Source organism: Pseudorca crassidens, chromosome X (genome assembly GCF_039906515.1).
Source record: "Pseudorca crassidens isolate mPseCra1 chromosome X, mPseCra1.hap1, whole genome shotgun sequence".
In the NCBI taxonomy this organism is placed as follows: domain Eukaryota; kingdom Metazoa; phylum Chordata; class Mammalia; order Artiodactyla; family Delphinidae; genus Pseudorca; species Pseudorca crassidens.
In genome coordinates this window covers 118,445,088-118,469,144 of record NC_090317.1, presented here as the reverse complement: position 1 = coordinate 118,469,144, position 24,057 = coordinate 118,445,088, and the positions used below count along the sequence as shown (strand labels likewise).

Here is a 24,057-nt window from a genome sequence, read left to right as displayed (position 1 = left end):
CAGCACCTTCTGCTCCAGGTAAGCTGATCTTGGATGTGATTCTCTGTATTTGCCTGTTTCTCCAGATTTCAAGAGTTCAGTTTGCCCTGTGTCCTCAATTCTCTGATAAGCCTAATAAAAGTTGCTGATTGGCAGTTTGTTCAGGTTTTTTTTGTTGTAAGGACATGAGTGACAATATCGAAGCACCTTATGTGTTGGAGCTGATCCTGAAATCTTATATTTATATTTTTAAATTGGAAATACCTTGTCCAGTTTAAAAATAATGTTCAACAAGAGGCTTTTAACTTGCCTATGAGCCATTTGCTTAGCTAGATCAGTTATTTTCATCCCTTTGAATCTCAGATCTGTATATTTTCAAAGTGCTTAGTAAGAACTTTTTCCAGGCAAAATATTTGAAAATGTTGAGAACTTTCATGTAGTTCTAGAAAATTGCTAATAATTTTATCCTAAAGTAACCAGAATTATCGACCCCCCCCACCCCTCGCACTGTTTTTTGTTTTATCAGGTACCTTTAACCATGCTAAAGTAGTTTCAGGGATTATTTTCTTTAACCTTCATTTGTTGTTATTTTACCCCACTTGTTTTTGAAGAAGTAACTCAATTTTTAAAGGCACTTTGAAATCTCTGGAGACTAAGCATTGGTTAAATTTGAAAAACTAATGAGAATAAATGCCCAACTCTTATGCTGCAAATGGTCTCTTTTCGATTAACCTTGATGAATGTATTAATCATAAACTATACATCTTGGTGATTTTAGCTTAATAGGATTACTTTCAGAATCTGTGTGATAGAGGACAGTTTGGCTAAAATGTGTTATTTAAGCAACTGAGAAAGCACTGTGTGTACTTTTAAGCCTTATAATTTGATTACTTGCTAAAAAATTGCATTTTGGGAGGCTTCAGTGCTTATCCTTGGAGAACAGTTGTAACCAACTTTGGGTAGTTGAGGCATTGTAAATTGTATTAACCTTGCCCCCCCTTTTTAGGTTTCATTTTAAGTTTTATTTTTCTTACTGAATCTACTGTGAGGAACAGCCATTAAACCAAGAAACAAATAAGCTGTATGGTATTTAAGATTGCTTATTAGTAGGCAAATTCATATTATTTTTACTTTAAGAAATATTTTCCTCTTTTAATTTTCCTGATTGTTTAAAATGAATACCTTTGGGAATTAAATTTTTTAAAGTGGGAGAATTAAAATATAAATATTATGAATGTTATCTTAATATACTAAATAAAGTTTGTTTTAAAAATGATGAGTCAGTGCTGTATTGAGATAATTTGGTTGAAAATAATTATTTTTGCTATGTAATAATCAGTTAGCTGTGGTCCTCCGTTTTAAAGTAAGATCTGTTTGTCTGGCGTGCTCTGAATTAGAGGCAGAAACTTTTCCGTAGGCTTTTTGCTCAGAGACGTTTCTTAAAAAGAAAGAGTGCTGTCAGGAGGAAATGGAGAAAGAAGAGAAGGTCTTCAGTAGTGGCACAGCAGGTGTATGTTGTGCCCCATGTCAGGTTCCACCCACTCTCAACAGATTGGTGGATGGTATCAGAGTTGCTCCTCTTGAGATTTTTTTTTTAAAAGCTCTTGAGAAGAAACCCACAAGAATGAACGCAGTGTGTCAGCATTTTAGTCTTAACAAAAAAGCTTCCATGTGCTAACAATTCAACTGAAGATAATGGTCCACATTCAGTAAATAAGTATTTAAATTGAGGCCCCTGTTGGCAGAGACCTGACTTCAGTTCTCAGATAAGGAGAGAGTAGCAGCTCTTCTTTTTTAGTCCTGATCTTGCTACTACTCCCTGCTAACTGGAATGGCAGCTACCCTTGCAAAATGCCCCTTTATTCACCACAGCGTTCAGGACCACAGCACTAGTATAGATTGCATATTTCCCTCTCCAGAGACTCTCAGGATCAGACCCATGATTCTTTTCTTTTTCAAAAAAAAATTAATTTATTTTTTAAATTTTTATCTTTGGCTACATTGGGTCTTCATTGCTGTGCGCGGGCTTTCTCTGGTTGCAGAGATCGGGGGCTACTCTTCATTGCAGTGCGCGGGCTCTCGGCACACGGGCTTCGGTAGTTGTGACGCACGGGCTTAGTTGCTCTGCGGCATGTGGGATCTTCCCGAGCCAGGGCTCGAACCCCTGTCCCCTGCATTGGCAGGCAGATTCTTAACCACTGCGCTACCAGGGAAGCCCAGACCCATGATTCTTGACATCCTCTTTTACTTTCTGTCACCACCGAAACTCACTGGCCGTCCATTAGCCCAGAACCCTTGTCTCTGTACTGATCTGTACATCCCTCTTTTACATCCTGGTTCCTCCCACAACCCTCCCACTGTCCCCTAGAGCTCCTGAACTGCCATTAATAATTTCTCCAATGGCCTCAATCTTGCCCCAGCGTCACAGTGTAATTTCAGTTTCTGCCTCTGGGATTCTCTGCTACTGCCAAGCAGATGCCTGAGGTAGCCCCCTCTGGCACCATTCTGCTGCCTCTGCCTACTACCTGGTAACCCTGCTGCCTGCTTTTGAGCTAGCTCCTTGAGTACAGTGAGTCCTTCCCTCTTCAAATTTTTGCCCATGCTGCTGCTTCACATGCAGCGGTTTTTCCAGTCTGCTTGGCTGACTCTATACATTCTAATCTGGGTTTCCTTGTGGTAATCTCTGTTGGTGCCTATTTGTTTCCTTCTTGGCACTTATTTAAATTTGCAATTGTATATTCACTTACTCACTTAGCCTTTTTCATTGATTCTAAGATATACATTTACCCCCACATTTCTGAAATTGGGGCACATCTTACCCTGGATACCTTGATTGCTTTCTGAATGGTAAATAAAATAATGGTTTATCTTACAATTAATTGTAATTAAAAAATCAATAAAATACTGTGCTTTTGATTATCTGTTCCGCTAGTTGATTGTGAGTTCCAAAGGAATCACAGTAGGAACCAGTGCCTAGTACAGTACCTGGCATCTAGTAGGCACTCCATAAATAATGCTTGGATGAATATCATTATCTGTTTGGGAGATGATGGCCCTGAAAAGTCTGAAGATGAATCAGTCAGTATATGCATGTAAATTTTTAATTCAGTGTCTGTGTTTGAGTTTTTAATCTTTGGAGATTGCCTTATTCTGGAATTGAAGATATTTAAATGTGTCTATTTTGTTCCCCTATTTCTGTAAATTGTCCCATTATCAATATATGTACATCCTTATTTAAGAGTATTTACTCACCATGTATGAAAAATGAATCTACATAAGCTTTTATCAGGTATCAGCAATTGCCTTTCATTAGGGGGAAGAATGAGGAAGGTACCAAATAGTAGCAGACTTGTGAGCTTTAGACAGTTTTGAGTTCTTGAACTTGCTTTTTCATTTTACTTCGTCCTCTAAGGAGTGCAGTCACTTGGCGTGCCTACTTCACTTTTAAGGGAAAGAACAGCAAACAGGCAGCATGAGTGACTGGAGTGCCTTAGGCTAACTCCTCGACAGGGTTCAAGCTTACTCCACAGCTGGAGGGAAGGTATGGCTCTCAGTCCTTTTCATTTTCTGAATCCTGCTACTGGGTACAGCAGTTGAGTTAACCTGGGATGATGAGTAGTTTGCCTTTTGTTGTAACACTCGACAGCCTGGTTGTGAAAACGTCTGCTACGATAAGTCCTTCCCAATCTCTCATGTGTGCTTCTGGGTCCTTCAGATTGTATTTGCATCTGTCCCCACACTTCTGTACCTAGCACACGTGATCTGTGTAATGCGAAAGGATGAGAAGTTGAACAAGAAAGAGGAGCAACTCAAAGTTGCCCCAACCGATGGTGCTAGTGTGGAGGTGCACTTGGAGGAAATTGAAATCAAGAAGTTCAAGTATGGCATTGAAGAACATGGGAAGGTGAAAATGAGGAGGGGCTTGCTGTGAACCTATACCATCTGTTTCTTCTTCAAGATAGTCTTTGAGGTGGCTTTCCTGCTGAGCCAGTGGTACATCTATGGCTTCCGCCTGAATGCGGTTTACACTTGCAAGCGAGACCCCTGCCACGTCAGGTGGACTGCTTCCTCTCTCGCCCCACAGAGAAAAGCATCTTCATCCTCTTCATGCCGCTGGTGTCCTTGGTGTCTCTTGCCTTGAATATCATAGAGCTTTTCTGTGTCTTTCTTGAGAGCATTAAAGACCATGTGAAGAATCCAGAGCGTGAGCCTTACCACAATACATCTGGTCTGCCAAGCCCCTCCAATGGCTCCTTATCAACTGTTGCTCTCTCCACCATGTCCCTTCACAGGGACAAGCTGGTTCCTGGAGACAGAAACAGTTCTTCCTGCGACAGTTACAGCAAACAAGGAAGTGAGCAGAACCCTGCTAATTACAGCACATAGCCAGTTCGAATGGGACAGGCAGGAAGCACCGTTTCTAACTCACATACACAGCTTTTTGATTTCCCTGTTGACAAGCGGAATTCTAAAAAAAATCTAGCTACTAGACACTGGCCATTGCAGCCCAGCAGCAGTTCTGCAGAGCCAGCAGTCATGCCAGCAGCAGTGTAAATGACCTAGAAATCTACACACGTGGTTGAAAGCATTACAATTCTGCTCAATTGTTAAAGAAAAGGAAAGTGCAATAGACAGTATACTTTTGTTTCAGTGGAGGTGGTACTCAACAACCTCAGTGGTGAGGCTTAGCAGATACAAAGACGTTAGACTACCACGGTTCTTTTGAGGTGTCTGGGATAGAAGGATGAAGAGAGAGGGATTAACAGGGATACATGTTCATATTTAAAATGGTTGACTCAGCTTGCATTCTAAGTAAAAGTTGCACTAGGTGATGCATAAGTAAGGCCTTTTTCTCTCCCATATTCCCCTAGAATGGTTCAGTGTATGTGAAAGTGATAGATATTTGCCACGTATTGGTATAAACAGATGCAGTATAAACTCACAAACATAGATTTTAAAATAATGCTCACAGTGTTCAAATTTGAGCTTTTCTCGTGGACTTTTTGGTGTGGGTCAAAATGATGTTTGCATTACATAATTTCTACTGTGAAAATAAAGCACTGTTTTTTTCCTAACCCCCCCCCCACCCCTGGTGTATCCTATTAGATACTGGTTCTATTCATTATAATTTTTTCTCTTTTGTAGAAAGATGTCACAAATGATTTCCTTTTTCTGAAATGTAATCATTGATGGTTGAATGATAGAATTTTAGTACTATAAACAGAACTCATTAATGTGAGAAATTTAAAAGAAATGCTTAGAGCTGGACTACTAAGTGTTCTTACCTGAATTTTGCAGTAACTGACAGTTCTTGCCTTTATCCAATTTAATAAACCCTACTGAATAAACATTATTTCAGAACTTATATTCTTTTGAGTTTGACAGTCTGTCTTTTGGTGTGGCAAGCATTTTTGATATTTGTCCTAAGATTTTATTTGGAATGCAAGAGAGGTTGAAAGAGGTTTGAGTATTATCCATGTAACTAATTTGTTTGAAATATATACCAAAGAAATCTAACCATTTCTTCAAATGTCTTTTTTAAAGCTCATCACAGATGATTGGTGAAAATGCTGAGCTTAATACTTTATTCTTGCATGGCAGCTACATAAGCAGTTTTGTACAGTGAGAAATACTAATTTGTTTAACATTTCACATTGAACTACTGTCATGTTCAGCTTTATTGCATGCAATGTAGACCTAGCCCATCATATATTCTAGAGAGTGTTCTTTGTTCAATAAAGTTTTAAGAGAGCAATCTGCATCACTGCCTTCTCTGAGAGCTTCTGGCTGCACTGATCTTCCTAGTCTTTTGAATTCTTCACTGGTACATCTTTATCTAAGCAAAATACGTGAGAATAGATTTTTGGAGATGGAATTGTGGAGACTATGTTAGAGAAGGTTTTAGTATTAGCATTTTTAATTATATGTAGCAGGATCACGGATATACTTACTACTTTCAGATGTGCAAAAAAATGTAGCTTCTTTGTTTTTCTTCTAACTGATCTACTCTTCATCAGAAGCTTCCTTCCACCCAACGGCACCCGGGGAAGGTGAAGCTGGGGACAGCATTAAGCCTGCCAATCCATCTGACTGCATCTTGCTCTGACAGTCTCATTTGGAAAACCCATTCTCTTGGTTTAGTCAAGAGTGTTTCACATTTCCTCCTCACAAACCTTTTCTTGAGGAAGAATCACTATTATTTTCTAATGGGGTGTGTGTTTCTGTGGAAGACTGCAAAACTCTTGAAACCTTGGAATTAGATTGGACACTGCCACCCTCACTTCCTGTTTCACATTAATTTTCGCCTATTGCTTGCTTGATTTTCTTTAAATTTTTATCTTGAGATACAGATTCACATGCAATTATAAGAAATAATAGATTCCATATATCCTTCAACTCATTTCTCCCAATAGTAATATCTTACATAATTATAGCAGAATATCATAACCAGAAAACTGACATTGATATAATCCATGGACCTTACTCAGCTTTCACCAATTTTACGTGCACTTGTGTGTGTGTGTGTGTGTGTGTGTGTGTGTGTAGTTCTATCACTTGTGTAGATTCATGTGACCACCACAGTCAAGATATAGAACAGTTTCATCACCAGGATTCCTTATGCAATCTTTTTATAGCCACAGCTGCATCCCTCCCTTCCCCTCTATCTGTCCTCTGGCAACCACTGATCTGTTTATCTCTGTAATTTTGTCATTTCAAGAATGCTATTTAAATATAATGATATAGTATATAACCGTTTGAGATTGGCCTTTTTCACTCAGCTTAACTCCCTTGCAACCCATCCAAGTTTTTGTGTGGACCAATAGTTTGTTCCTTTTTATTGCTGAGTAGTATTCCACAGAGTGGCGGTGTCACGGTTTATTCACCTATTGAAGGACCTTCAGGTTGTTTCTAGTTTTTGGCTATTACAAATAAAACTGCTTTGAACATTCATGTACAGGTTTCTTTGTGAATGTGTTTTCATTTCCCTGGAATAAATGCCCAAGAGTGTAATTGCTGAGTTGTATGCTAAATGAGCATATAGTTTTGTAAGAAACTAGCATACTCTTTTTCCAGAGTGGTTTCTATTCCCATCAGCAATGTATGACTGGTCTCGTTTCTCCATGTGCTCACCAGCATTTGGTATTATCACTTTTTTATTTTAGCCATTCTGATAGGTATGTAGGTGATCTCATGGTAGTTTAAATTTGCATTTCTGTAATGGCTAATAATGTTGAATATCTTTTCATGTGCTTATTTGGCATCTCTGTATCCTCTTCAGTGAAATATCTTTTTGTGTCTTTTGTCCATTTTCTAGTTGAATGTTTGTTTTATTACTGTTCAGTTTAAGGAGTTTTTAAAATATATATATTCTGGATTAAAATCCTTTGTTGGATATGTTTGAAAATATTTTCTTCAGCTTGTAGCTTGTCTTTTCATTGCTTATTAATAGGGTCTTTCACAGAGCAGAATATTTTAATTTTGATGAGGTGATTTAACAATTTTTTTCCTTGTATGTATTGTATTTTTGGTGGTAAGTCTAAGAACTCTTTGTCTAGTCCTTTATCCTAAAGATTTTCTCCTTTGTTTGCTTCTAAAATTTTATAGATTTACATTTTGCATTTAAGTCCATGATCCATTTTGAGTTAATTTTTGTATAAGTTGTTTGAGAGATGTAGGTTGAGGCTTTGTTTTTTGGCTTGTGGATGACCAGTTGCTATAGCACCACTTGTTGAAAAGTCTCTCCTTCCTCCATTGAATTTCTTTTGCAGGCAAAAATCAGTTGAGCATAATCGCGTGGCTTTATTTCTGGGTTCTCTGAGGTGTCCCATTGATCGATGTGTTTATCCTTCTGCCAGTATCATGGTGTCTTGACTACTGATATGTAGCTCTGTAGCAAGCCTCAACATCAGATATAGTGATTCCTCCCACCTTATTCTGCTTTTTCGAAATTTCTTTAGCTATTCCAGGTCATATGCCTTTCAATTTCTGTTTTACAATAATCTTTCCTATATCTACAAAACACTTGCTGGGATTTTGATAGGAATTACTTTAAATTTATACATCATTTTGGGGAGAATTGGCATCTTGTTGAGTCTTCTGATACATGAGTACAGTATGTTTCTCAATTTATTTAGGTTCTCTTCAATTTTTTTCATTAACATTTTATAATTTTCAGGATACAGATCCTATAGCTATTTTTTTAGGTTTATATTTCATTTCCTTGGAGCAATTGTAAATGGTATTTTGCTTCTAATTTCTGTCTCCACATTTTTATAGTTTGTATATAGAAATGTGATTGATTTCTGTGTGTTTATCTTGTATCCTACAATCTTGCTAAACTCACTAGTTCTAGGAGTTTTTTGGTGGATTCCTTGGGATTCTATATGTAGACAATCATGTCATCTGCAAATTGTGTCCATTTTATTCCTTTGTTTACAATGTGTTTGCTTTTTATTTCTTTTTCTTCGCTTATTACTCTGATAAGAACTTACAATACTGTGTTAAGTAACAATGATTAGAGCAGACTTTCTTGTCTTGTTTGCAATCTTAGGGAAAAAGCATTGTCTTTCACCATTAAATATGATGTTAGCGGTAGGGTTTTGTGGATGATATTTATCAAGTTTAGGAAATTACCTTCCATTCTTAGCTTGCCAGAGAGTTTCTTTTTTTTTTTTAATCACGAATGGGTGTTGGATTTTGTCAGATTCTTCTGTTGCATGATTTTCCTTCTTTACCATGTTGATATGGTTTTCAAATATTGAATCAGCCTTGCATATCTGGAATAAATCCAACTTGGTCATGGTGCATACTTCTTTTTATATATCGCTGGATTTGATTTGCTAATATTTTGAGGATTTTTGTGCCTGAGTTCATGAGCGATATCAGTCTGTAGTTTCCATTTTTTGTGCTGTCTGACAGGGTTTGGGTATCCACATAGTAGTAGCCTCATAAAATGAGCTAAGAAGTGTTTCTTCCTCTTCTAATTTCTGGAAGAGATTATGTAAAATTGATGCTGATTCGTCTTTAAATGTTTGGCAGAATTCTCCAGTGAACCCATCAGAGCCTGAAGAGTTCTTTTATTGGAAACTCTAAAATTACAAATTCACTGTATTTAATAATTTTCTGACTATTGTTTATTTCGTCTTGGTTAAGTTTTGGTAGCTTGTGGTTTTCAAGGAATTGGCCCATTTTTTTGTAAGTTGTCAAATTTATGAGTGTAAAATTTGTGGTATTTCTTTACTATCCTTTGAATGGCTACAGGATTGTAGGCATCTCCCCTATTTCATTCCTGATACTGATGATTTTTGTCTTCTCTCTTTTTAAAAATCTTTATCAGTCTTCGTAGAGGTTAATCAACTTTATCAATTTTTTTGTGGAAACAGATTTTGCTTCATTGATTTTTTTTCAGTCATTTTCCTCTTTGAAATTTCATTGCTTTCTGCTTTTATCTTTATTATTTCTTTCCATGTTGCTTTGGGTTTATTTTCTTTTTCTAGTGTAGAGGTAAGAATTTAGATTATTGATTTGAGACCTTTCTTCTTTTCTAACATGGATTTAGTGCTATAAATTTCTCTCTTAGTATTGCTTTGGCTGCATCCCACATATTTTGATATATTTTCATTAAGTGATATGAAATTAAAATTTCCTTTAGACTTCTCTGTATGATGGCTGCTTTGAAATCTTTATCGGATAATTCTGACATCTCTGTGTTAGCATCTCGATAGTCTTCTCTCATTCATGTTGAGGTTTTCCAGGTCGTTAGCATGACAAGTCATTTTCTATTGAAACCTGGACATTTTGGACATTATGTCGTTAGATTCGACCTTATTTAATCTTCTGTCTTATCTGGCCTCCTTTGACATTCCTCTGGCAGGGGAGGGGGCACCAGATGGGGATGGAAATTTGGTTTCCTCAGTTCGCCTCCATTGACACCCACTGGAGAGGGGGCTCCTTGTGACTGGTGTGGTTGGGAGTTGGGCTCTCCACTAGGCCTCTGTTTGTAATAGGGGCTGGGTGGGCACACTGCCGAGAGCACGTGGCCATTACCGCACAACTGTTAGCGCGCGAGCCTTAGCGTGGTGGTTAGAGGTCGAGCTCTGCCAATGGTTGGCCAGACAGTGGTCCTCGCGGTGGAGAGCGCGATGAGAGGCAGATGGCGGCTGTCAGGTGAGCTGGGGGCCCAGGGGACAGACTGTGGGCTGTGTCCCAAAGGGCTCCCGAGCCCTCGCCACGGCTGCCCACTGGCCAGGCCCAGGCCTTGAGGCGACAGCAAACCTGTCCCCCATCCCCGCCTCTTTGACCTAATGGCGGTGGCGGTCTCCATGGGTCACAGTCCATAGGACCCGCCCCCCCAGCCCCCTTTGGGCGGCCTGAGGAGCCTGAGGGCCGGCTGAGTCCTGGATGCCTGGCTCCCTCAGTGATGACGGATGGGTGGGCGCCGCCAGCTGAGAGCTGCCTCTTCAGCTGGACCTGGGCACTGGTGGGAGGACCCAGACTGGGTGCTGGACGAACGCTCCCGCTCAGGGACCCCCTTTTCTTAGCCAGGGCCTGGACCTTGGAGGGTGAAGGTCGATCCTTGGAACCTTGCCCTTTCTTGTCAGAACAGGGAATAGCATTTGTTTAGGTGGAGGTTTACAGGAACATCATGACCTGACCTCAAGAACAAAGGATCTGACACCAAGAAGTTTGCAACAACTAACCACACCCCTCCCTCACCTTTCTTATAAAAGGGCTTTGTTGAAAGCTTTTGGGGAGCTCAGGGTTTTTAAGGCATGAGCCACCCATCTCCTTGCATGGCCCCGCAATAAACCTTTCTCTGCTCCAAACGCTGACGTTTTGGTATCGTTTGGCCTCACTGCGCGTTGCGCACACGGACTTGCATTTGGTAACATGTTGACCACCCTGGTTAGGAGGGGCGGGAGGGGCAGGTGTGCCTTGTTACTGCTCCCCACGTGGCCTCCACTGACACTACCCTGGCAGGGGACTGGGTCTGCTTCCCACTCTGCCTTTGCTGGTGTGAATGGAGTCACAATTTTTACTGTTTCATCTGGCTGCAGTAGAGTGGTTATTGTCTACAAGTTTTCCATCTTGCTAGGCTGCTCCTTTTCTGGTCTTTTAGTTCGAGAGAGCAGGCTTTGGTTGGGGCTATTTTTTGTTTGTGTCATGGGCATTTTGGGGTTGCTTGTTGAAGTAGTTTTATTAGAGGTGCTTTAAAATCCTTGTCAGATAATTCCAACATTTATTTCATCTTGGTGGATGTCTCTTTTCATTCAAGTTATGACTTTCCAGGTCCTTGGTACAAGTGATTTTTTATTCTATCCTGGTCGATTTGTATATTATGAGACTCTGGATCCTTTTTGATTTTTTTTTGCTAAGCAGGCAGCCTCCCTGTTGTGGGATTGTGTGAGGGTCGGGTGGGGGGTGTATGTTCAGTTTCCTGCTTGGACCCCCTGATACCACCTCTGCAGAAGTCTTGCTCTTACTCCCACTGCCTCCTTGCAGATAGATGGGGCAGGTGTTCAGCTCCTCACTTGGCCCGGTTAATACCTTCCCAGAGAAAGTGGACCACTAATTCGCACTGCCTCTGCTCTGTCCTGCAGACACTACCCTCGCAGGGGCGCCAGCGTACTGTTGCCTGCTTCTGCCTAGGGGAAGATAGAAGATCAGCTCAGGGGCTGGACCCACCAACACCACAAGAGGGGAATGGAGCGCTGCCTGCTTCTGCCAGGCTGGGGATGGAAGATTAGGTCCCTGCTTCCTCGGGGGGAGGGGGGGGGGAGACAGTGTGTGTGTGTGTGTGTGTGTGTGTAAGAGTGTCTACCCGCTTAGCCCCACTGAAACCTCAGTGGGGTGGTGGTGCAGTTTTTCCATTCATGTTTGCCTGAGTAGGGTGAGTATTGCCAGAAAAATTTTCCATTGTTAGCTCATCCTTTTCTTGGTCTTTTAGCGGTGGGAACAGGCTTTTCTTGGCACTTTTTTATATTTGTCTCTTGTCGGTTCCAGGTCAGAGCCTTCTGTGGCACCCTGTTGGGCATACATGGGAGACAGTGAGGAATCCCAGGGAACTCACTGCCGTGGTGTTCCTCAGGTCCTGAAGTCTCTAGGCGCTCGTCCTCCTGCTTTCCACCCTTTCTTCCTATCTTTGTGTGTTATGTACAAGGGTTTTTAGTTTTAAGAGGAAGGACCTGGGAGAAATGGGGCTACTCCATCTTTACCAAAAGTACAAGTTTTCGTGTGTGTGAAAATTCTGTAAACACCATTTATGTGATAATAAACATGAGTTCATTCTTCATATATACCACATATCAGACACTGTGATTGAAACTTAGTCCTTACCTTCAGAGATCTCACAGTTTTATGGAGTCAAAGTCCTGTGAAACAGATTTTAATTTGCCCCATGGCATTCAGGTAGAAACACAATTTTTTATTTTAGAAATAAAACTAAATCTAACTCCACACCACCTGGCTTGTTGGTATTACTGGCGCTCCTTTGCTTCCCATGGACTGATACAAGCCTCCTTTGTTTTATGACATACCAGGCAAATGGGGCAAGGGGCGTAGTCCTTAGTGCTTTGTTGTTACCATGGTTACCATTGCTTGTTACTCAGGTTACCATTAAACCCTTTGCCAGGAGCTGTGCTCCAGTGGGCATTGGTTCCCTGGCCTCAGCTCTCCAGGCTCTGGTGCTTAGTCATCAGTCTGGAGGGATGTCTTCAAGCACCCCCACTGTCCCAAGTTCTGGACACTCCTCTGCCTCCTGCGGAAGCTGCAGCCTGGTAATCCTCCCAGTCCAGGAGGAGTGTCAGCTTTCTTTGGCATTAGCGTATTGGACGGGAAGTTTGGCTTTACTGGGACTTTAGTGGACTTTATGTAGTAAGGACTGTTAGTTCTCTCCAGGGTCAGGAGAAGCCCCTCAGGGACAAATCCCATGCTCTTGGCTTTCCTCTGGAAACTTGCTTTAGTGATCTGGGAATGCCCCGCAGCAGAGCATTTTGAACTTGATGATGGTAATAACGGTAATAACATTTAGCTCATGTGCTGTTCTGAACATTTTCCTTGTATCCTCTCATTTAATCCTAATAGCAACCTCAGGAATAAGTGATATCATTAGAGCCAGTTTTCTGGTCTAATGCTCTGCTAATTGATGCTTTTCCATTAGACAAAAGAAATTGAGGCACCGAGAAGTTAACAAACTTGCCTAAAGTCTCTCAATTAGTAGATGGTAGAGCCAGGATTCAAATCCAGGCAGTGTGGCTCTGGATCTGAAGTGCTCACACTTCTTCTGGATGTGTGACATCCTTTGACTTTCAGTTTGCTGTATTATTATTTGTTTGAAATCAAGATTGTGTCTGAAAGAAGTGCTTCTGGGCTTCTGAAAATTATCACAGAATTAAATGTAATTAAACAGTGTTGCTAATTAGAAACACTTTTTGTTTTCTTTCATATGAAACCATATAGATAGATCTGGCAACAGGAGTATGAAAAATAACCTGTCCATATCTTATATTTTAAGCTGGAGTATATAGTCCTCTAATAATCAGATTTTTTTATTTGTTTCTGAAAGTAGGAAATAATGATTTTGTTAGAAATTTCTGCCTTTTTCTTTGGTTGTTTAGGGCTCAAGAGAAAATTTAACCAGATTATTTTTTATGATATATCTATTATTTATTACAGTTCTTTATACAGTTGTGACATTTTCTATTGCTTTAGGTGCCTTTTTGTTCAAATACAGGTAGTAGAATAACTAGAAGGATGTGATTCACAAGTCATTATATGAATATTATCCATGCCCTTAGATTTAAATTCTACTTTAGGGGCTTATTATAAAGTGGTTGTAATGTAGCCAAGTTTCTTTGTTCAGAAAAGATTTGTGCTGCCCTTTAAGTTGATTTTTCAGTGAAAATATGTAAATTTTTCCATTCATTTAAAACGTGGAATCAAGTTTCATTTACATATGTATTCTATGTACTTGATAGTATAATCTAACAGTTTGTTCTGTCCCTTATAAACACACAATGTTGAATATAAAATTTCTGCCATGTTTTGTTAGAGAATAATGTATAATTTCTCTTAAAGTCATCCATTAATTTGCGTTTTTTCATACCATTGGTTCTTAAATTTCTACAGGCACTTTCTCACTATGTGATTTATCTGAATAACTGCGTGATTTATCTGAAGCAGATACCTTTTTAAAATTTGTATTAATTTGTTATCCATGCCGTTTAAATACATTCTTTGTTGATATATAAAGATTCTTTGTTAGTTCTGGCTCAAGAGAAACCACAGGAGTGAGCTTTGAAACTTAAAATGTAATTCATTAAGCAGACATCTGTTAAAACACCTGCTATAGTGGATCCTGCTGGATGTTTGGAATAAAAAACAGGAAGGACATGATTAGTGATTGTAGAGAACCCACATTCTGGAAGGGAAAGGCTCATGACAGCATAATGATTGGGATGTGGTCTCTGCCCTTGAGGAGTTCTTGGGCCAACAGAGAATGAAAATGTCACAAAACAGATCATTTCAAAACTCAGGGGATTGGTCCTTTTAACAAAAATAATATTTCAGTCTTTATTTTCTGTGATGTTTTTAGTTATGATAAAATTTACTTATCCCGTTTCTATGCCCTGTGTGTCCATTGCCTCATTTCTTCTTGGTCCCTGTAAGATCCTTAAGAAGTACTTAGAGCAATTGAACTGCTTAATTCACCCAGCCCACCCATTTGGAGGCCTTTCTGCTAGGTCTTAGGGGCGAGAGTTATGTGAAGTCTCTGTACTCTTGGATCTTAACTGTGGTCTGAGGTGGGCATTGAGGCAGGATTGCAAACCAGAGATTCCAGGGAAGTTGTGGTAAGAGCTTGGTAGGAGGTGTGGTTAGTGTGCTACCGACCGCAAGAGAGGAGCACACAAAACAAGCTGGGGGATCATGCAGTGCTTCCCGAAGGAGGGTTTTGAAGGAGGAAAAGAAGAATTAACTAGAAGTAGCAGGGTTGGCTTCCTATCATTTAAGTAGCAGCTAAAACGTCACTTCCTTGGGTACTCGCTTACCCAAATCAACACTCTATTGTTGACCTGTTTTGCTTTCTTTTATAGCAGTTACCATTATCTTCTTGCCTGATACTTGTTCACTTATTATGTCTCTTCCCTCCAGAATGTAACTGCCATAAGAACAGGGACCCTCCCCCGATTTGTCTTGTTTCCTATGTATCCGCACTGCTAAGCACAGTGCCTGTCACCTAATAGGAGCTTGGGAGATGTTTGTTGATTGAACAAATGAATGAATGAAGAAAGGGTGAATGCTGGAGGCAGAGTGTGAGCAGATAAAAGCAAGTATGTGTGAAGGCTCAGTTGAGAAACTGTGAATAATTAGCTGTGACAGGAGCGGGGTGCTTTTCCTTAAAAGTTAGGAGATGAAGCATGGAATTAAAACTTTATACTGGACGTCTTGAACAGCTTCCAGGCTGCATGAAATGTAATATATGTTTCTTTTCCTGAATCCAGTGATTGACAAGCAGAGTATGTTTGAAATATCTGTTAGGTGCAAAACTGATGACCTGACTGAGGCCTTGGGAGAATGTTACTAGAAGAGGATTTCAACTAGAAAGCTTCCATGATAATCTTGACATCAAGTAGCCAGACATACCAGAATTTCATTAGGTTTACAGTGTTCTTTGGCTAATTCTCTTGAAACATTGCACTGCTTGAGATTTATATTCCATGGTTGTTTCAAAGGCACGGCCACTTTTGGAATTTTTCTCTCCCTCCTCCCCCTCCTTTTCTTTTTTGCTTTAGCGCTTAAGGTAGCATATATGAGGTCATCCAGCTTCTTTATGTGATGGTGGTAAACAGTTCCTCTTCCATGACTGTGTGAAAATATGGTACAGTTCACTTCAGCAGACCTTTATTGCATACCTATCACATGTAAGATAAAGTGCTGGCTACTTGGATATAAAGATAAGCCAGACTTCTGGCTCTTTCAAAAATATTACAGGTTGCTGATTTATGTTTGATACAAATCTCTTTCTATGGTAAGAGAAAGTGAATCTGGCATTTTCTAGTTTTCCCCACAATGCATCACATAACAAGTTTTCAATAAATTAACTAGATACTTTGAAAATAAGTTTTTTAAGAAAAGAAAAATTGTTACTACCTAAGTTGAATGTACTTTTCAGTTTTCTACATGGATTATGATTATGGCAAAAAGGTGTGACTTGTAACTTTTTTCAGATTTTGGTTGTACCACTCTGTTTCCTTGTCTGCCTATATGTGAATAGATCTGTCAGAAAGCATGATCACAGGGTCCCTAGAGGTAATCCAGCTCAGTTATTTGAGTAGGGAGCTTCTCAGTTTCTCTTGTTATACCTACCAGCCTTTCACATCTTGGCAGTGTCGTAGTAATCCCGCACCTGAGGACCTTATGCCTTGCTACCCTAAAGATATTATACAGAACATAATTTCTGTTGCTTTTGGACTTTGGAGTTTCCTTAAGCATGTTTCTGTCCTAAAACCCTGGCATATTTTTCATGAATTGGAAAAAACTAAGCCTCGGTGATGTTGGGACTCAAGGTGGGTCACCCCAAAATATGCCACAATGGCATATTGATTATTTTGAATTGATGTTGCTTGAGAAACAGCTGATGCAAGAAGGAAACTCTGACCTACCTCTGTCCCCCTAAAAGCAGAAAATAAATCTCCCATGTGAAAGGTGCACTCACTGTATCCAGAGATAGAGGGACACCCTCATCATCAGAGATAGGAAATCTGGAGCCGAGAAGCCTGTATATATAAACCTTGTTACTTCTTTAATTTACTACCCCAAGCCCAAGCTCTTTTAAAATTCTTCACTAATTGAGCACCCAAAGCCCAAGTTTCTTTGTCCTGTCAATTCCTCACAAATTTATTGTTTCTTTGTCTAAAAAGTATAAAAGCAGCCTGCTTTGGCCACTTCTTAGGTCCTATTTCTAGGAGACCTTTGTGCGCATGAATTTCCCCCTCCCTGACAGTGTGTTAGCTTTCTTTACCAGGCTTTACTTGTTTTCTTATTTTATAGGAAATTGTCAAATTAGGGCAAAGTATTTGCCCAAAATCAAGAATCATAGATTTTATGTTTTATATATACATATGCATAATTCATCAGTTTATTGATTAATAAAAGCAGAATAGAATCAGATATTCTTAAGCAATGATTTAATAACCATTTTAGCTATACTGTCTCTAACTTGAGCAGAAGGTATGAGTCTATATTCATGGGTCTGGTTTTTGCTAGGCTCCCAGGAAGCAGTGAGCAACTTGCCTTTATAGTAGCAATTATCATTGCTACTATAACAATCGGCTGTTAGCGTTCTGTACGTTGTTTACCCACCAATGTCTGCAAAACTTAGTATGCTGACTTCCAAGGTATCTATATAATTTACTGGGAAAATTGGCTGTGAGGAAGTTAGGCACAGTCAGTTCTTCTCTCAATCAAGGAATCTGTACCAAGCTGTCTCTATAACTAGTTCAACAGAAAATAGATGTTTGCCTTCATTTGGGCCATGTATTTTTATGTCTATCATCAGTCCATTTTAATTCTAAACCTTTGTTTATTATTCTGTCATTATACCTGAATGTTTATATATTTAACAGATAATCTTTCTGGAATACCTGGTGATGTATCTTTGGTCAGTAAATTGGTTTTTCTCTCCTGATCTTTTCTTATCATGGTTCCATGTGAGAGACTTAGGGTGAATGCCTCTTCCTAGGGGAAGTTCCTTTGAGACTTAAAAGAGAAACAAAAGACAGCCCTTCCAGATACCAAAGGAATGTGGATAGAAGAGAAGAGTTAAGGCAGGCAAGTTTTGACATTCTCTTCCCTCACCCCTCCCACGACCTCAGGGGACTGAAATTCTGGGTTTAGGAGGACAGTAGGTTGAGGGTAAAGCCCAAAGAGAAGCACGCTTATGCCCCATTCCCCTCTTGGAACTCAAGGAAGAAACTGCCTTGCAAGTTTGCCTCGTCACAATGGAAGCAGTGACAGCAGAGTAAAATGTGGCATGATGTAGTTAGGCGGAGAGAGGATGCCTAGGCCTCCTTCAGCTTGTGAGTGTCTTCCAAGGAATCCCAAAGTTACTACACACCCCAGGTAGCTAGGTTGAGAGCCAGTGAACCTGTCAGTGGGGATGCTGTGTTGAGGGGCAAGCTGATAGCAACACTGTAGTTGTTGGCCAGGTAGCAGGTGTAAATGAGATTGCAGCATCTAGATGGCTTTACCAATTAAAACTGAGGAGCCAAACAACCAGGCCAGACCCCTTGGCTCTAAGCCAAGAGCACATACCTGAGCCCACAGCCTGCACGGGGTCCAGCATTAGCATCAGGCCAGTGTCTGGGGTCCAGGCCTATAAGGAACCTTGTCTTGGGGACCATAGAGCCCCAGGGGACAGCACAAGGGCCCGTGCATGTTTATCTATGAGCCCTTCCCTTACCACAGTGAAGTTACATAACCCCACCCACATCCATACATCCAGCTGCCATCTTGGTAGGAGCAGGGAGAAAATCTGAAGGGAGAAACTGAGCATTTGCCAGAAAGAAACTATAAACAAACAAGGGCTGAGCTACTACAGAATGCAAGTTAAAGTCAAGGTCAGAGCTTGAAAAGCAAGGTTAAATCAGTTGTAGAAAATTAAAGAGCTACATTTTCTTGGCACATCTTAGATTTAGTCTTAGAGGATGTATTTCCATCATTTAAATTTTGTCCACTATTGAACACAGCTTAAATCCAAGGATTGTCTGATTGAGGTTGTAGATTGCCTGCATTTGGCCTGCCTAATTAATGCTATCTTTGTCTCAATTACTTGATCACTAGAAATGGAGTTTTCATTTTCTCATTATCTATTCATTGTTATAAAATGAAGGCAAAATGAAATAAAATTGTAACACAATTGCACAATAACTACAGTACAAACATGATGGTTAATATTACTAAACTGAAATGCTGTCTACCATGTACTCTTTGAAATTTCCATTCATTTGCTGACAATACCAAGTCTGAGTTTGGTGTAGGCAAGGTGGTTTGAGAGCATCTGTATATAATGTCTGGAAGTGTGGGCTGTATGAAATTAAGTACACCTAGAATTTTGTATGATCTATAAATATGGAGCTAAATTGTTTTGAAAGTTCACCTATCTCTTTCTAGTGAAGAGAGTTGCTATTTGCTTTGCTAGAGGGGGAAGTGAAAATTGTTCTTTGGGTGCCTCATCTTTTATCTTGATAACTACCTTTTATTTTTTGAACATTTCATTAACTACCTAATCTATCATAATAACTAGGGTAGTCAGTTTATATTAGTCTATAACTATGAGGTGAATTATTTTTAAATGATGCATTTAAAATCAACTCTATTCAAAAAAACTCTATTGAGGTATAATTTACATACAAAGAATGTACCTTCTTATATACAATAAGAGGTACCCATTTTAAGTGTACAATTCTGTATGAACTAGTTTCCTTAGTTCGTCATGGTTACATCCTTTGACATTGTCAGCCAATATCCTTTCAGGTTGATATTGATCCACTAACAGTTATACTGGGCCATATTAAAAGTACTTATAAAGGCTTTCCAGGTGTGTGAGTTTGTTTGCATTTATCAGCTAAATGGTCCTAGACTTTTATGTTTTTTATTCTTATATTTGTGGCACTCAGATGTCAGCCATCTAGGTGGCTCCAAGTCTCACAGCTTTACTGGGTACACTCACTTGTAATGTTCAAGTAAAAACAGTTCAGGACTTTACTGTGGAAATTCTAGTGGCTTCCTTAAGAATGTGGCTTACATTTTCAAGAGAGCCTCTCCCTTTGATTTTCTCTTCCCACTAAACTCATGTTCTTATATCTCACCTCTAGAGGCTCCTCCCTTCTTTCTGTTCCGTATCTGCCCAAGCTTTACCCCTCTTCCTACATTTCCTGGAACTCCGCTAATACAAAATGACTGGAAGCGTTTGTAGCACGTGTGCACTGAGGATTTGGGGACCATGTTACTATACAGCACTGTGAGTGATGTATTAGCTAGTTCCGGGTGTTTGACAATTTCCTTCACTGGGAATATCCCATACCACACACATGTTAGATATTAGTAATTATGTGACATCTGTTTTCATATTACGTTTTGCCAGACTAGAGGAAATCTTTTAGTTTCATCACAGAATGGAATAGAGGTGATGGTGAAGGAGAGCAATCCTTGTTTCAGGTGGAGAAATGAATCAATAAATAATAATTTTTTAATTTAGTAAGGCTTCTCATATAACTTGATAAATACTGGCAACCTAGTAACTGCATTCATTTTACTGGCAACCTAGTAACTGCAAACACTTTATACCAATGCCATGGAAGAATTTTTAACAAAAAGAAAGCCATATTGTTTTTTTTTTGTTTTTTTTTTTTTTGCGGTACGCGGGGCTCTCACCGCTGTGGCCTCTCCCGTTGCGGAGCACAGGCTCCGGACGCGCAGGCTCAGCGGCCATGGCTCACGGGCCCAGCCGCTCCGCGGCATGTGGGATCTTCCCGGACCAGGGCATGAACCCGTGTCCCCTGCATCGGCAGGCGGACCTTCAACCACTGCGCCACCAGGGAAGCCCCAGCCATATTGGTTTTGCAGTGCCTTTTTAACATCTGCAGGAGGCCAGAGTAGCCAAAAAGCAAAAGAGATTCTTAATCAAGACAGTATAATTCTTCTGAACTTTAAGAGCTTATTCAGATTCCTGCCTGCTGAAGGACTTCTGGAGAGGGCCAGATGAAGTTTTGAAGGCTCTTATGTTCTTTCATTATCTTCATTTTTTGAAACTTTCTGAAGAAAGAAGGAAACAGATCTATCTTAATAAGTCTCCCAGGGATGCACTGTCCTTAAAAACAATAAATGTGTATATTTGTATTCTGTGTTTGTTTGTTTTAGTTCCTTGTATACCAAGGAATGTCTTTTATTCTTTTTAAAATTATGGTAGGAAAAGGTATTTCTCTGTTAAGCTGTGGCAGAATTAGTAAATGACGTCCAAACAGACACATAACCCGGGCCGGCAAGATGTGAGGTTTGAATAGGTGATGCAGTGCATGAGACATTTGCACTAGATCTTTCTCTCTCGCTCAGCATACTTTTAGACCGGTCATACATTTGTTTCTCACCTACATACTTGCAGTCCAGTGGTAGAATCAGATAAATATGTGAAGGTGTCACTTTAATACAAGTTATGAAGGAGAGGTGTCTGCTCAGAGAGCATTTGGGGCTTCAGACCTAGCCACGGGGCTATGGGAAAACTTCCTTGAGGAAGTGAGGATTGAGCTAAGGCCTAAGGGATAGTGCAGGGTTGAATGGCACAGGGAGGGCCAAGCTTTTTGGAGGAAAGGGAACAGGCTCAATAGCAGGAGAGATCGTGGTGAGGATGGTGAGGGCTCAGCAAGCAAGGGAGACCTAGGGAGAGGAGGTTGGAGAGCATCCCTTGCTGGCCAGGCGAAGGGGCTTTGATGTGGTCCTTAGGGCAGGGGAGTTTGGGGAGCGTTCTAAGGGGAATGGTGGGGCGGTCAAATCAGATTTTCCTTTGCAAATGAAGAGTCTGGTTGCTGAGTGGCAGACATTAAAAGGGTTAGGAGGTTAGGCAGTACCCCAGGTGGGAATGCCAAGGGCTCCAACTGAGCTGGGAGTGTCCAGGTAGAGAAGAACAGTGGACCAATTTGAAAAAGATTTAGGAAGCAAAAATCAACAGCACTTGGTGATAACCTGGATGGATTTGGGATTGCAGAGATGGGAAGAGTGATCCTAAATTTCTGGCTAGGGTTCACTGAGATATGGGACAGGAGACAGGACCAGGTTCAGAGGGGGAAGATGAGGGGATGGTTAGGCATGCTGGTTACTTTTACTTATTCTCATTTTACATCTCAATACAGATTCATAGAGGGCAGGTCCAGACCAGAGGGGGTAGAAGGGATTTTTTTTTAATATTTTTATTGGAGTATAATTGCTTTACAGCGTTGTGTTAGTTTCTGCTGTACAACAAAGTGAATCAGCCATATGTATACATATATCCCCATATCCCCTCCCTCTTGAGCCTCCCTCCCAGCCTCCCTATCCCGCCCCTCTAGGTCATCACAAAGCATTGAACTGATCTTCCTGTGCTATGCAGCAGCTTCGCACTAGCCATCCATTTTACATTTGGTAGTGTATATATGTCAATGCTACTCTCTCACTTCGTCCCAGCTTCCCCTTCCCACCCTGTGTCCTCAAGTCCGTTCTCTACGTCTGAGTCTTTATTCCTGCCCTGCCACTAGGTTCATCAGTACTGTTTTTTAAGATTCCATATATGTGCGTTAGCATACAGTGTTTGTTTTTCTCTTTGGTAGAAGGGATTTGATGTTTTATTGGAAACAAAGGAGAAAATAGATTTTGTTATGTAGGAATTTTATTACTGACTTGGCTTGAAGGCAGTTGTTTTATAGAAGACTCTTTGTAAGATCCCACTTCCCACATCTTTCTTGGCTGCATGCTCTCTCATGTTCTTGATGATGTAGTACTATTTTCATAAGACTATACTCTTTTTAGAGTCAGAGCATGAAGTAAATTCATTGGGAGTTTTCCTTATAATGCTTTTTAAAATGTGAGAGTTTTTAACAACAAAAAAGAATATGTTTTAATTTATCTTTTGGTATTTCACTATATAATGCTCTAATGGAGCCATATTGCAAAAGTTATTATAAAAGTAATTGTTGTTTTATGAAAATGAGATGAATGTAGACATTTTAGTGCCATGATTAATAGCTTTAATAATTTTTGAAGAATTAATCTTTTAATCATCCCGTTTTCAACTAAAATTTCTTTTCACAGTGTATTAGTCTTTTCCAAAGCTTTACCTGATCTCAGCAAATGGTCAGTGTCTCTTTTAAGAGGGAGTGTTTATAGTGGACTACTACAAAACCATTAAAATGAATAATCTAGAGCAGGGTTTCTCAATATCAGCACTTTCGACATTTGGGGCCAGGTAATTCTTTGTGGTGGGGACTGTCCTGTGCACTGTAGGGTGTTCAGCAGTATCCGTAGCCTTTACCCACTAGATGTAAGTACCCCCCACACCCCATAGTGACAACCAAAAGTGTCTCCAGACATTGCCACATGTCCCCTGGGGGCCACAATTATCCCCAGTTGACTAGATTTATGTTTAAATCTCAGATATACCATGTTGTACTTAAAAAAAAAAACTGTTGCAAAAAGATGTGTACAATAACATGCCAGTTATATAATTTTTAATGTACAAAATAGTAGTAAATTTGCTTATGGGTAAATTCATCGCTAGTAATAAAAATGTGCATGGGAACAGTACATACCAACTTCAGAGTGAAAGTTACCTCTGGGGAGAGAAGGAATGGCAATGAACGAAGACATATTTATGATATTTCACATTTCAGATAGAGAGAGATCAGAAGCAAATAAACCAACATATTATAAACTTAAATCTCAAAGGGGTATGCAGTTTTTTCTTTATATTAACATGATCAGTCTGTTTTAAACTTCTGTAGCATATCATATAACATTCATCGTACCTTTTAACTTTTGTCATAAATTTTTACTTACTGTCATGCATTATTACACACCAGGATGCAAGCTTCTGTATGTATGAGATGCTTTATTTACTCACTCATGTTAAACCTAGGATGTCAAATAAAAAACCTCACATAAGGCGGGGGCCCAATAGATAGTTCTTAGCTGACTGACTGAAATGTTCCCCTGGGTATTAATCTTTCCTGATTAAGTCTGCAGTACTAAAATTTAGTAGTTAATCTAACTTTTAGTATTGGCAGACTATGGTAGTTTACAAGTAATAAATAATACAAGTCAAGGAAAGATATTTAAAGGATTTCTTAGGAAACAGTCTGGTTTTTATCATTGCATATCCTGGATAATGTTTTGTATTTCTATTAGCTCCATTGTATCTACCTGCCGTGGAATGTATTCCGTGCTTGAATTTACTCCCATTTTATAATTTTGCTCATAATGTAAAAATAATTTAAACAATTTATCTTAAGTTGAGAAAATTCTGTGAAATACAAGTTGGAATATAGATAAAGG

The 24,057-nt window shown here is 39.8% G+C and overlaps 1 protein-coding gene and 1 pseudogene across 3 annotated transcripts in view; both read left to right on the top strand.

Moving 5' to 3' along the window:
* Window positions 1-24,057, top strand: part of CDKL5 (cyclin dependent kinase like 5) — a 182,815-nt gene that overhangs the window by 75,395 nt on the left and 83,363 nt on the right. The gene's annotated exons all lie outside the window — the stretch shown is intronic.
* Window positions 3,295-4,533, top strand: LOC137217283 (gap junction alpha-1 protein-like; annotated as a pseudogene).